The following is a 12,636-nucleotide window of genomic DNA, read 5'->3' as shown; positions in this document are numbered from 1 at the left end:
GTATCTGTAGTGCCACAAGGATTAGGTATCCCACCTTAATCCTTATACTACAGACCGATTTAGGTTATCACTTAAAGCATGATCCACTTGTATATCACATATACATGCTTAAGTTCACATAAGATAACCAAGGAGCTTTGTTTATTGGATGTGAGTAAATGCCAGAATTAAATAATACTTATTTTATTCATTGAACAATGTGTATCTTTACAAAAGAATGAGACTCCAAGAGAATTAGGACACCAATCCCAACAATCTCCCACTTGTCCTAATGACTCGGGAGACTAATGTACAATACAATATAAAATTGTACAATATACAATAAACTAGTGCATACCCCAGTATCATCTCCCACTTGCTCTAGACAAGATGCCGCATGTCCCGCAGACCCAGACTGTCCAGGTGACCTTCAAACACGTTAGCCGTGAGGGCCTTTGTAAAGGGATTAGCAATGTTGTATCCCGTAAGGATCTGATCCTTAGCTCCATAGACAAGCATGTAGACTCTCGTTCTCTGAAGATACTTGAGGATCGTCTTTATCGTTGTCTAGTGATAAAATCCTCCATTGCTTTCTTAAAAGACAATGGATCGTCAACCCCATCATTCGCAATGACGTTTTGGGCTTCAGCCAAACCCATGCGATCCGGTGGGTTCATATCTCTCCCACTACGTTGAGGCAGTCTCAACTCTTGAGCTAGTTGACTAGACGTTCCAACCTCAACAACTCTTGTTTATCTGTCGGCCTGTTCAAAAACTCTTGTTGAACCCTTAGCAGTCTCAGTCTCACTTGAGATCTCATGTAAAATGAGCTTACTTCGTGGCTTATGATCCCTCATGTGATCTTCTTCCAAGAAGATAACATTAGTGGAAACAAACACTTTGTTCTCACTTGGATCATAGAAGTTTCCTCCTCTCGTTTCCTTGGGGTAGCCTATAAAGAGGCAAACCTTCGAACGCGGTTCCAACTTTTTTGGGTTAGCCACTAGCACATGTGCCGGACAGCCCCAAATCTTGAAGTGGTGTAAACTACCTTTACGGCTTCTCCATAACTCAAAAGGTATTTCAGAAACACTTTTCGAGGGAACGTTGTTCAAGATATAACATGCAGTCTGCACTGCATAACCCCAAAACGAGTTTGAAAGATGAGCATAACTCATCATAGACCAAACCATGTCCAACAAGGTCATGTTTCTTCTTTTAAATACACCATTCTGCTGAGGTGTACTCGGGGCCGAGAGTTGGGACGCAATCCCATGTTCTATCATATAGTTCTGAAATTGGAGGTCCCTCATGTGATCTTCTTTCAAGAAGATAGCATTAGTGGAAACAAACACTTTGTTTTCACTCGGATCATAGAAGTATCTTCCTCTCGTTTCCTTGGGGTAGCCCACAAAGAGACAAACCTTCGAACGCGGTTCCAACTTCTTTGAGTTAGTCACTAGCACATGTGCCAAACAGCCTCAAATCTTGGAGTGGCGTAAACTACCTTTATGGCCTCTCCAAATCTCAAAAGGTGTTTCAGAAACACTTTTCACTGGATTTTATAGTGTACATAGCTGTGAATGTGAATAGTAGCTATGAAACCCTATTGATGTAAGAATGTTAAGTTTCGGTTAATCTATTCAGTACGTTTAGTATGTTAAGCTCTGAGGTTGTAAATATTGTCGTTAGCAAGTCATAAATGCATATCAAGGTTCTAAAGCATGTTTTAAATGTAAGTTAGGCAATAAGTGCTGACGAGAGGGTCGGTAACTGCTGTTGGAGGTGTGACAGGTTCTTCATTGAGGTAAATAGATTTGAGGCATGAACTTTCAAAGTTAGGGCTTAATATTGATTTTCTTGTTTCGATTGGGTTTAAGTCTTGATTTCCTTGGTTTAATTAGGTTTAATCTTGATTTTCTTGTTTTGATTAGGCATAATCTTGTTTAGATTAGGTTTAATTCTTGATTTTCTTAATTTGAGGCATGAAGTTCCAAAGTTAGGGCTTGATTATCTTGGTTTGAGGCATGAACTTTCAGAGTTAAAGCTTGATTTTTTTGGTTTGAGGCTTAAACTTTCAAAGATAGGGTTTAATCTCTCATGTATACTCTTGAATCTCATAATAAACTATTGTTTCATATCATTCTTGAATGAGATTGAATTTTAGAGAACTTACCATAGTTGGGATTGCCACTTTTCCAAAGTTAGGGCTTTAATTTTAGAGAACATGCCACTTTTCTTTAATTAAATGCTTGCCAAAATCAAATATGTCAATATGTCTAATTTGTTAGGGCTTTATAATCTAAGTAATGCTTTGCCAAACTTGGATTCAATTTTTAGTTATTGGAATTAATATATGTTTAGCACATTAGAGCACGTGCACACCTTGGGTTCAATGTTTTGAGGTTCGATTACACCTTGGGTTCAATTTTTTAGATGTGTTTGTCTTTGTTCTCTGATTTGCCTTAAGGTTCTCTGATTTGTCTTACTTTCTTGATGTTGGAATGGTATATAGCTAGAAATGACAAGTTGTATGTATTGGGAACTTATTTGTTTTCCACAACTTGTTTTTTGAAGTTGATTGTTGTTTATCATCTTTTCTTACTAGATTTATAATCATGGATAAATCATGGATGGACAAGAGTAGATCATCCAAAGATTATGAATTGGGGGTGGAAAACTTCATAAAAGTTCGATTTTCTAATACAAATAGCTCCTATATTTGTTGTCCTTGTTTGAAATGTGGGAATTGTGAAAAGCATAGTAGCAAGGCTATTAAAGATAATTTATATGTCAATGGGATTGATGAAACTTATAAAATTTAGTTTTGACATATCTTCTAAGTTTGACACCCATATGTATGAAGAGACTGATGTTGGAAGTTTAAAATAAATGGTTGAAGTTTCTCATGAGGAATATTCAAGAGATCCGAATGGATTTGAGAAGTTGCTTAATGATGCCGAAAAACCATATAGGTATAGATATATTTTCATATTATTCAAATATGCACCGGGGAGGAGGGGGGGGGGGGATAATTTTGTGATAGCTTGTAGAAATACAAGCTATTGTACCCTATTACTTAGAATTATGAGGGATAATAAGCACAATATACGTCAATAATACCAAAAATTCATATGAAAAAGTGAGCTTACGTCGACCAGCATAAAAAATCCTCACGAACCTTATATCATATGTTATTCTGCATCAAAGTGTCTATTTTTGCAGCTATTGCAGGAATTGATCACATGTGTTGGTCCCAGACCATCACAAGGCTGACCACATGCGTTGATCATCATGAAGACTAGTTCGTCGCATAGAATGAGAGCATGAGCAAGACATTCTTTGAGGATTCTTCACCTCCACAACCCCTTCCGAGTGACGATTGGAGTTTCATCGGAGATAGAGATCAAGAGATACTTCTTCACTATCCATCCATGGCACCACCAACATCCTTGACGCATTTCGAATGAAAAGCAAGAGATTGTTTACATCTAGCCCTTCACCTCTCCTCTTATCTCTGTATTGTATTACATTTTGGCTTAAGATATTAATATATTTTGTAATCAATGCATCTCTTAGTTCCTTCAGAACCATCTTCATCTTCTTCTTCTTCTTTATCATCGTCTACATTCATCGTTTAGTTAAGTATCCAATACAGTCGATACTCAGTCATGCAGCCTAGAGATATGATGCATGTAGCAAACCACCGAGAGGTGTGCGTTGCACAAGTATAGTGAGTTAATCTTCTGTGCTTGGTGTGAGGCGGTCACAATGCTTGTCTGTGAGCTGATTAGCTACAACCAACTGCCCAAGAGGGTAAATAGTGGAACACACTAAAGCAAAGTAAGCATTGTTCCTAGAGATAGGAACGATTTTATGCTCGACGCAACATGCATTATAGAGATATAATGCATGTGGCTGACCACAAAGAGGTGTGTGATGCATTAGTGTAGCGAGCTAGGATTACTCTAGCGACCAAACATAATGAAGTCACTATATTATGCGTTAACCGTTGCCGCATCTCTACCAATTGTCATAGTTAAAACTTCCATTGCTCAATTTGTTTAGTTAAGAGTAGGAGTAACACATAATCCTTTAACTTCTGTCTTTTTACTTTTATTCATCGCCTCAAACGCATTACTTCACAAAAATTATTTAGTTACATGTCCCTGTGTTCAATCTCGGATCATCCCGAGAAACTTGCGTTCTCATTATACTTGGCGAGAAAGCAAGAAAACTTGTGACAAGAACGTATGGTCATTGCATACGTGCTTAACGCATATTGCATATTTTCTAGTCCAACGCATGACCGTCAACGCATGGAGATTAACGTATAACATAAGGCGAGTGCATTTTTCCTCTTCCTTTTCCTATAAACATTTTGGATTGGTACATGTGTGGGTAGATTGATGGTTTTGTTGATAGAAGTTTTGGAAATGTATTTTTTGAAATTGTTCATATTGGGTTGACTGTTAGAATTATGTTCCTTATATTGCATGTGGCTGACCACCAAGAGGTGTGCGATGCGTTAGTGTAGCGAGTTGGGATTACTCTAGCGACCAAACATAATGAAGTCACTATATTATGCATTAACCGTTGCCGCATCTCTACTAATCCTCATAGTTAAAACTTCCATTGCTCAATCTGTTTAGTTAGGAGTAGGAGTAATACATAATCTTTTAAATTCTGTCTTTTTACTTTTATTCATCGCCTCAAACGCATTACTTCACAAACATTATTTAGTTACAAGTCCCTGGGTTCGACCTCGGATAATCCTGAGAAACTTGCGTTCTTATTATTCTTGGCGAGAAAGCAAGAAAACTTGTTACAAGAATGCATGGTCATCGCATATGTGTTTAAAGCATATTGCATATTTTCTAGTCCAACGCATGACCATCAACGCATGGAGATTAACGTATAACATAAGACGAATGCATTTTTCCTCTCCTTTTTCCTACAAACATTTTGGATTTGTACATGTGTGGGTAGATGGATGGTTTTGTTGATAGAAGTTTTGGAAATATATTTTTTGAAATTGTTCATATTGGGTTGACTGTTAGAATTATGTTCCTTATATTGTTTTGGAAGTGTCCACATGTGTTGGTTGTTAGAATTATGTTCCTTAGGTTCTATATATTGACAATGTTAAAGAAGTTAAGTTTTTATAAAGAGATATTGGTGGTTTTTTGTTGATATATAAGTTTGTCAATGCGTGTATATTGTTTATTTTGATTGATGAATGTATGTCATATATATACCAAATGTGGTTGTTGGATCAAAATACAGGAGCAATTATACGTAAAAATGTCAACATTGTAGATTTTTCTAAAAAAATCACAAGCAAATTTATTGACTTTTTTTAAATTAATGTCAAGTTCGCAAAATTTCTTGATCTTTTTTCCTTGTTAAGAATGCCCATATTCTTGACGTTTTTAAATGTCAAGCTCACAAAATTTCTTAACTTTTTTCCTTGTCAAGAATGTGCATATTCTTGACATTTCAAACATGTCAAGTGTCTATATTTCTTGATTTTTTTTAAATGTTAAGTGTCACTTTTCTTTGGTTTTTTTAAAACGTCAACAAAATCGACATTCTTGATACTGGCTTCCTTGACCTTTTTAAAAACGTCAAGAAAAGTCATTCTTCACATTTAAAAAAGTCAAGAAACACTGTTTTTGTAGTAGTGTAAGTTTGCAGATTTCATGTAGAGACTAGAGAGCACACTAGAGCCATTCATCGCCAATACTACAGTGGCTTCCATTTAGCAATGACGAGGATGCGTACCCTCTATTGTCCCCATAACAAGTATGTGAAGTTAAGTATGACCTCGAACTTCATCTTGAGGAGCCTTAGGTGATAGAGTTATAGGCTAGAAAGCCTCGCCCTGTTCTTCCTTCTGATATCTCTTTTATTTTTTAATATTGCTCATCTTTTCTTCATGAGTCTATTGAATCTTTAAATTCAGTTGAGTCAATTGAATCTTTCTTTTTATTTTCTTTTCCAAAAACAAAAAAATTAAAAAATATTTCTATCATTGAAGGCTTTGAATGCTTTAAAGGTTTGTTTACCTTAAGCAGCTTTGTGGATTTCAGGAAGAAAGTGCTTGAGAAATATGAGAGTGTTTACGTATATCTTTAAAAGAAAACACTATTGTGCTACTGATGCCAAAAATTTGTACTTCTTGGAGGAAACCAAGCAAAAAAAAATTACTTGCTTTCTAATTAGCTTTAACGTATTGTTTTTCTTTTGTAGGTTCCCCTGGCTCTGGAAGATAAAAAAGATCATTTGCAGCAGTGAGCCTTATCACCACAACTCAAAGAAAAACACTATCAAGGGAAGTTTTCTATTCCATTATCTTTTATTTATTTTATTGTATTATTATAGATACTATAGGGATGATGTATCATTTTAGGTTAGGGATGGTTGGTTTGCATGTCTGAGAAGTCCTCGAGTACCTGAGCTTAGACTTTGTTGTTGAGTTCAATTATATGATGATTGTGGTACATGTAACGTGATAATGGCAGACTGTGATAACCTTTAGATAATTCCTATTCAATTTTTTTATGATTTACGAGAATGTATGTATGATTCTGGGCCAAATTTAATTAATTTTTTTTTTTATTCCCATAGATCTTTGAGCACATATCCATCTTATCTATAGTTTTGAAGACTTAAGATTGAATTATTTAGCCCATATGCTCGTTGTCACCCTCAAAAGGCCTAGGTGATTGTGGTTAAGGTATTCCTAGCTCAACTTAGTAATACATGCTTAGATTTTTTTTATCAAACTCTTGTTTTGTATAGTAAAAGCCTATTGTAAAGTAAATAAAAGAAAGTTGTAAAAGGCAAACATGTTGTAGAGACAAAGAAAGTATGTATGATTTCTTTTTAAATATGATTACTCCTCCTTCCCGAGGTATTAGTAATCAAGGGCGGCTATGACACCTATAATTTCTATTACATGTATATACTTTGAGGAAGTGACTAAGCTTTGACAGCTTTAAGGATACGATGCTCATAGTTTGATGATCTTTCACGTAATCTGTGTGGGCAAGCTAAAAGGAAAGTGACCGGTCTAGTTAAGGTTTCCTTTTTCTGTAAAGTAAAAAAAAAAAAAAAAAAAGAAAAATGAAAAAGAATAAAATTCCAGTACCCTCGAATGTGTCATTACAATTTTGAGTCTACGAAATTTAACTCTTGAGGCATTTTGAGTCTACCCATAGTGTTACAGATTATTTGGGGGTTAATTTGGAATAATTAGGATCCTAATAAAGGTTAATCCGGCTTCAAAAGAACGTGAAACTCTTGTTGTTTACTACTTGCCAAAGACTTATTTGGCTTGGAGAAATTCTATCTTAGGCTCCCTGTGGTTTGACTTGTTCTTGCTACTAAGACTACTTGTTAGATGAAGTCCTAGATCAATATTATAAATGTTATTTGATCGATTGGAGGCATCGACAACCTTCTATCCCTTAGTAGGAAAAAACTCTCATTCAATTTCATCAAAGTTGAGTTATAACATTTCACAAGCCTAGCTAGATATCGAGATATTAAATATGACACTGTAGATCTTCTTATTCAACATCATCCTTAAGTAATCTTGAAAATTAAAATGGCTTCGAAAATAATGTATTGAGAAAACAAAAATAAAAATAAAAATAAAAAAGTAAAATGGCTTCCAAAATAATGCATTGAGAGAACAAAAATGAAAAAAAAATAAATAAATAAAAAAAAAATAAAAGGATAAAATTTTAGGCATTGGTGAAGAATGATAACCCAAAAGAGTTATTTTTGTAGTTGTGGAAAGTTAGAGATACAGAACTTTTTAAATTTGACTTTTAATTAGATATATGAAATAAAATTTTACTGGGTGCATTGTTTATTGCCACTAATTTAATAATAATTATTATAATAAATTTAAAAAGTAACTGTTGCATTTTTTTTCTATTTGATTTTGGCTTTACACGTTAGTGCACATAAAAGAAAAAAGATAAAAGGAGTATTTCCACGTTTTTTTTTTTTTTGTTAGATATCGACTTGAATAACGCATTAATGTTTGAATATATACAAAAATATTAATTACTATTGAAATGACATAAGTGTGATAAATTAAAATTGAAAAATCTGAAAATATTTTTTAATAATCCTACTTTTCTAATATAATATAGCTGTATTAATAGATAAAGTTTTGATATAAAAATACACATTGTTGTAAGTAATTATCCATACACTTTTGTCAAAGCAAGTATAACTCAAATGACATATAATTGTGTTAATAAGTACGAGGTCTATAGCAAATTCTTTTATTCCATTTATATTCAAAAAAAAAAAAAAACTATCCATGCATTTTTGTCTTAAGTGGAATTAAAAATGTCAATTAGTAGAAGGGCAAGTTATTAGGGAGATCTTTAAAACTCAAGCTATACATTATTAAAACTTTAAAGACTTATTAGATGCTCGATAAGAATTAAGTGAGTTTTTAATTAAAAGTTAAAAGTTAAACTTGAAATTAATTCCATTTTAAATATCAAATAGATGTCAATAACAAAAATTGGTCGACTAAATTTATAATTTAATTAAATACTCTATATGTCACTACAAATTACGTTAATATATATTATGGTAGCTACATAGCATTCATCTATGAAAGAGAGAGGAGTGAGAGAAAGCCATGGTAACTGCTTTTTTATTCATTACTTAATTGGCACACCAAAACTCTCCAATAGCCATAACGTCTAAAACTTTAATTGTGTTTGGATTTATGGCTCTCACTTCTATCTTGTTTTCCCAATGTTATTGTAACCGTAGAAGAAAACACTTAGTCCGACGACCACCTCTCCCACCTGGCCCAAAGCCATGGCCTCTCGTTGGTTGCCTCCCAACAATGTTAATCAACAAATCCCCAACACACCAATGGATTCATTCAGTAATGAAGCAACTCAACACTGAAATTGCTTCCATACGCCTCGAAAATGCTTACGTAATCTCTGTCACTTCTCCAGAACTCGTTCTTGAATTTCTTAAGACTTATGATTCTGTCTTTGCATCACGTTCTTCTACGTCCAACGCTATTTATATCTTAACTCGTAGATATGTCACCACAATATTATCACCATTAGGAGACCAATGGAAGAAGATGAGAAGAATCCTTACATCAGAAATACTCAATCCATCAACTCTCTATCGAATGCTTGGCCAAAGAACCGCCGAAGCTGATACTCTTTTACGCTATATTTTCACCCAAACCAACAACAATAGAGGAGGTGCAGTGATTAATCTTAGAAGCATAACACAACATTATTGCGGTAACATTCTTAGACAAATGCTATTCAATAGAAGATACTATGGCAAAGGAAGGAAAGATGGGGGCCAATTTTGAAGAAGAAGAACATAATCAAGTGTTGTTGACCATTGTTAAGCAAGTTCATGCATTTTCTATATCAGATTTCATGCCTTGTTTGAAGTCATTTGATTTAGATGGACATCAGAAAATTATGAAGAATGCTTTGAATATCCTTTAAAAATATGACGAACCCATTATTGACGAGAGAGTGCAAGAATAGAAGGACAAGAAAATTAAAGAGGTAGAGGATATTCTTGATATCCTCATTTTACTTAAAGATGAGAATACAAATTCGTTGTTGTCAATTGAAGAGATCAAGGCTCAAATCACGGTAAATGTTCTACAATTTTGAATATGATAATAACCACGATAAATTATTCGCACATACATACATGCACATGTGGTTAAATTATATATAATTCTACTTAGTCTCTTGACTTTTAAGTTTGTAACTATTTGGTTTGGTTTCAACAATAAGATGTTTGACCTATTTTGACATTTGTTTTTAACTTCACGGGTCTTACTACATACTAACCTTCTAAATGTTTTTAATGTAAAGACCCTAGACACAAAATTGAAAGTTGAAAAACTACTATTTGATGATATTTTTTAAGGTCGAATGACAAATACAAGCTTAAAATTAAACATAAAAAACTAATTAACATGTAATTTAAGCTTCTTGAAATTTGGTCACATATTGTTGTTTATACTAATGCCAACTTTCCCCACCATTATAATAATAGGACTTACCAATTGCAACGATAGATAATCCTTCGAACGTAGTGGAATGGGCAATGGAGAATTACTCAACCAACCAAAAATTCTCGAAAAAGTCGTTCAAGAACTGAACGAAGTAGTTGGAAGAGAAAAGCTAGTTCAAGAATCTGATATCCCAAAACTCAAGTATCTCATAGCTTGTGCTAGAAAATCTTTTTGGCTTCATCCATTTTCATCCTTCAATGTTCCTCACGTTTCCAATTCTGATATTGTTGTGGTTGGCTACTTTATTCCCAAAGGAAGTGAAGTGTTTCTCAGTCGTTCAAGTCTCGGTCGAAATCCAAGGGTTTGGGAGGATCCAATGAGATTTGATGCAGATCGTCATCTAAAAGATGGGACAGTTTAATTGGGAATTTCGGAACCCAATTTGCGATTCGTCACCTTTACTAGAGGGAGGAGAGGTTGTGTTGGTAGCTCACTGGGGATTAACATTACCATGATGTTATTTTGCCAGACTTCTACAAGGATTTACATGGAGTTTAATGGCAGGAATCACAAAGATAGACCTTTTTTATATTGATGATCTCTCTCTCTCTCGAAGCCATTACATTTGCATGCAGAGCCACGTTTATCTCATAGTATGTACCCAAGCCTTTATTGACCAAAAAGCATGCATAAACTACCTAAAAACACAATGTTGACAAGATAAAAATAGATAGTGTGTTTAATTTCTATGTTCTCTCACGTATTGTTAAAATAATTTAGGTTATAGGTCTTTTTTTTTTTTTTTACCATCACACTTATTTGTGGAGGTAAATTAGATATTGTGTAAGCAAATATATATATATAGAGAGAAATGAATAACTTAATTGGAGTTGGTATTGGTACATAATATGAGCTAGATGTGGCTCTGGATGTTGATTTAAATTTTAGCAGATTTATTTCTAGATTGTATGGAGTTTATGTTTTATTGTGATATGAGTAGTAGAACACAATAATTGAAAAATAGTATTGATATGTTTTGATTTTTATATCCTTAATAATTCAAGAGGTATTTCCATATTGCAACATTTACATTTATCTAATATGTTCTTATTGCTTTTAATTCTCAGTTCAAGTATTAATTTTTTCGTTAATTTAAGTTTTAGCTTGAGAAAGTGAAATTTGGATTAGATTATAGGTTGTATGATTAATAGAATAGCTTGTGTTCTAGTGTTGGTTGGTAGATAATATTTTCTTTTATTTTATTGGATATTTTGTCTCTGACATGGTGTCAGTATTCTTTACTTATTGATGGCAGATTCGTTAGGGTGATCTTTTCCTTGTTTGATTTGTTATCGTTGGTGTATTTCTTATCTTTTGTGGCATGCTTTTATCTATGTCTTCTGTGTGGTTTTGGGGCAAGCTGTATTCTTTCTAGTGTGGACTGATTCATTGTAATCTAAAAGGATTTCGTATATTAGGCATCGCTATATAATCAGAGTAAGAAACAGGGCAGTTCTTTGAAGCATGAGTTGACCAAGTAGTTTTGTTGTGGTAGAGTATTGGTTAAGTGTTCCTTCAACTAGCAAGTCAAAAGGGCTTGGAATCGTTGCTGTGACATTAGATTTAGGGGGACTTTAAATTTGCAGACTCATCATAAGCAATATTAGTATTAGGGGAAGCCTAACTTGTTCGCTAGTACTTAGTTATGAGTAAACTGACTTTATGTAATCTTAGTTGAAGTGTATGTTATAAAAACTAAGTTACATTCTAGTGGATTTCTTTTCACCTAGGCAGAAAGCCACTCGGATGTAGGTATGATTTCATCAAACTAGGTTAACAAGTCTCTGTGTGCATCTCTTTTACTCTTTACTTCTGTCTATTTGTCTGTACTTTTTCCAGTGGCTTTTTTACTAGCTCATGGTATTATTGTGATTCACTCTCTTTCAATTGGTATCACGGGGGATTGACTTCTTGCTCATTGGTTCCTCAATGGAGTCGATTAGGGAAGGTGGATCTACTACACGCCCACCAGTTCTAGATGGGATGAACTATAACACCCTCATCCTCACAGGATCCCCTTAAAGGTAGAGAAGAGCTTGGAGTTTGGGTCTTGAAAGAGGAAGGTTTAACTAAACTATGCTTTTGAGGGAGAAAACTTTCTAAGTGTTGGAGGCATAATAGTTTGAAGCCAAAAATTTGGCTAAGTGTCCAAACTATGCTATGAGAGTAAAAGTTGAACTCATAGCATAAGAGAGGATGGAGAGTCTTAGACGCATGGAAGCATAGTGAATGCATCCCAAGAGAAGTTTTCGGACAACTTGGATGTTTAGGGAATGTGAGAAGCTATGCTATGAGTTGAGTTAAGGGAACTATGCATGAAGAACAGGATGGACGAATAGAAAACCATCATGGATGCATAGGGAAGGCATGATGGATGCATAGAATATTCTGGAAAAGGAATTGGCTAAGTGTTGGACAACATAGGACAACATAAGTGGAGGAAACCTTGATGAGGGAAGGGTTAGACACATAGATGTGTTTTGGACGCGTCAGTAGCCATGTGGATGCATATCTTGGAGGGAAAAGTAAGACAAAGAAGATAAATGACTAAG

General features: G+C 34.4%; 1 pseudogene; it reads left to right on the top strand.

Moving 5' to 3' along the window:
• Positions 1-8,684: 8,684 nt before the first annotated feature.
• Positions 8,685-10,700, top strand: LOC120072093 (tryptophan N-monooxygenase CYP79A68 pseudogene; annotated as a pseudogene).
• Positions 10,701-12,636: the final 1,936 nt, after the last annotated feature.

The sequence above is a fragment of the Benincasa hispida genome, chromosome 2 (genome assembly GCF_027475165.1).
Source record: "Benincasa hispida cultivar pf3 chromosome 2, pf3_genome.v1.1, whole genome shotgun sequence".
In the NCBI taxonomy this organism is placed as follows: Eukaryota; Viridiplantae; Streptophyta; class Magnoliopsida; order Cucurbitales; family Cucurbitaceae; genus Benincasa; species Benincasa hispida.
The sequence above is the reverse complement of the archived record's forward strand: the minus strand, read 5'-3'. Positions and strand labels throughout refer to the sequence as shown.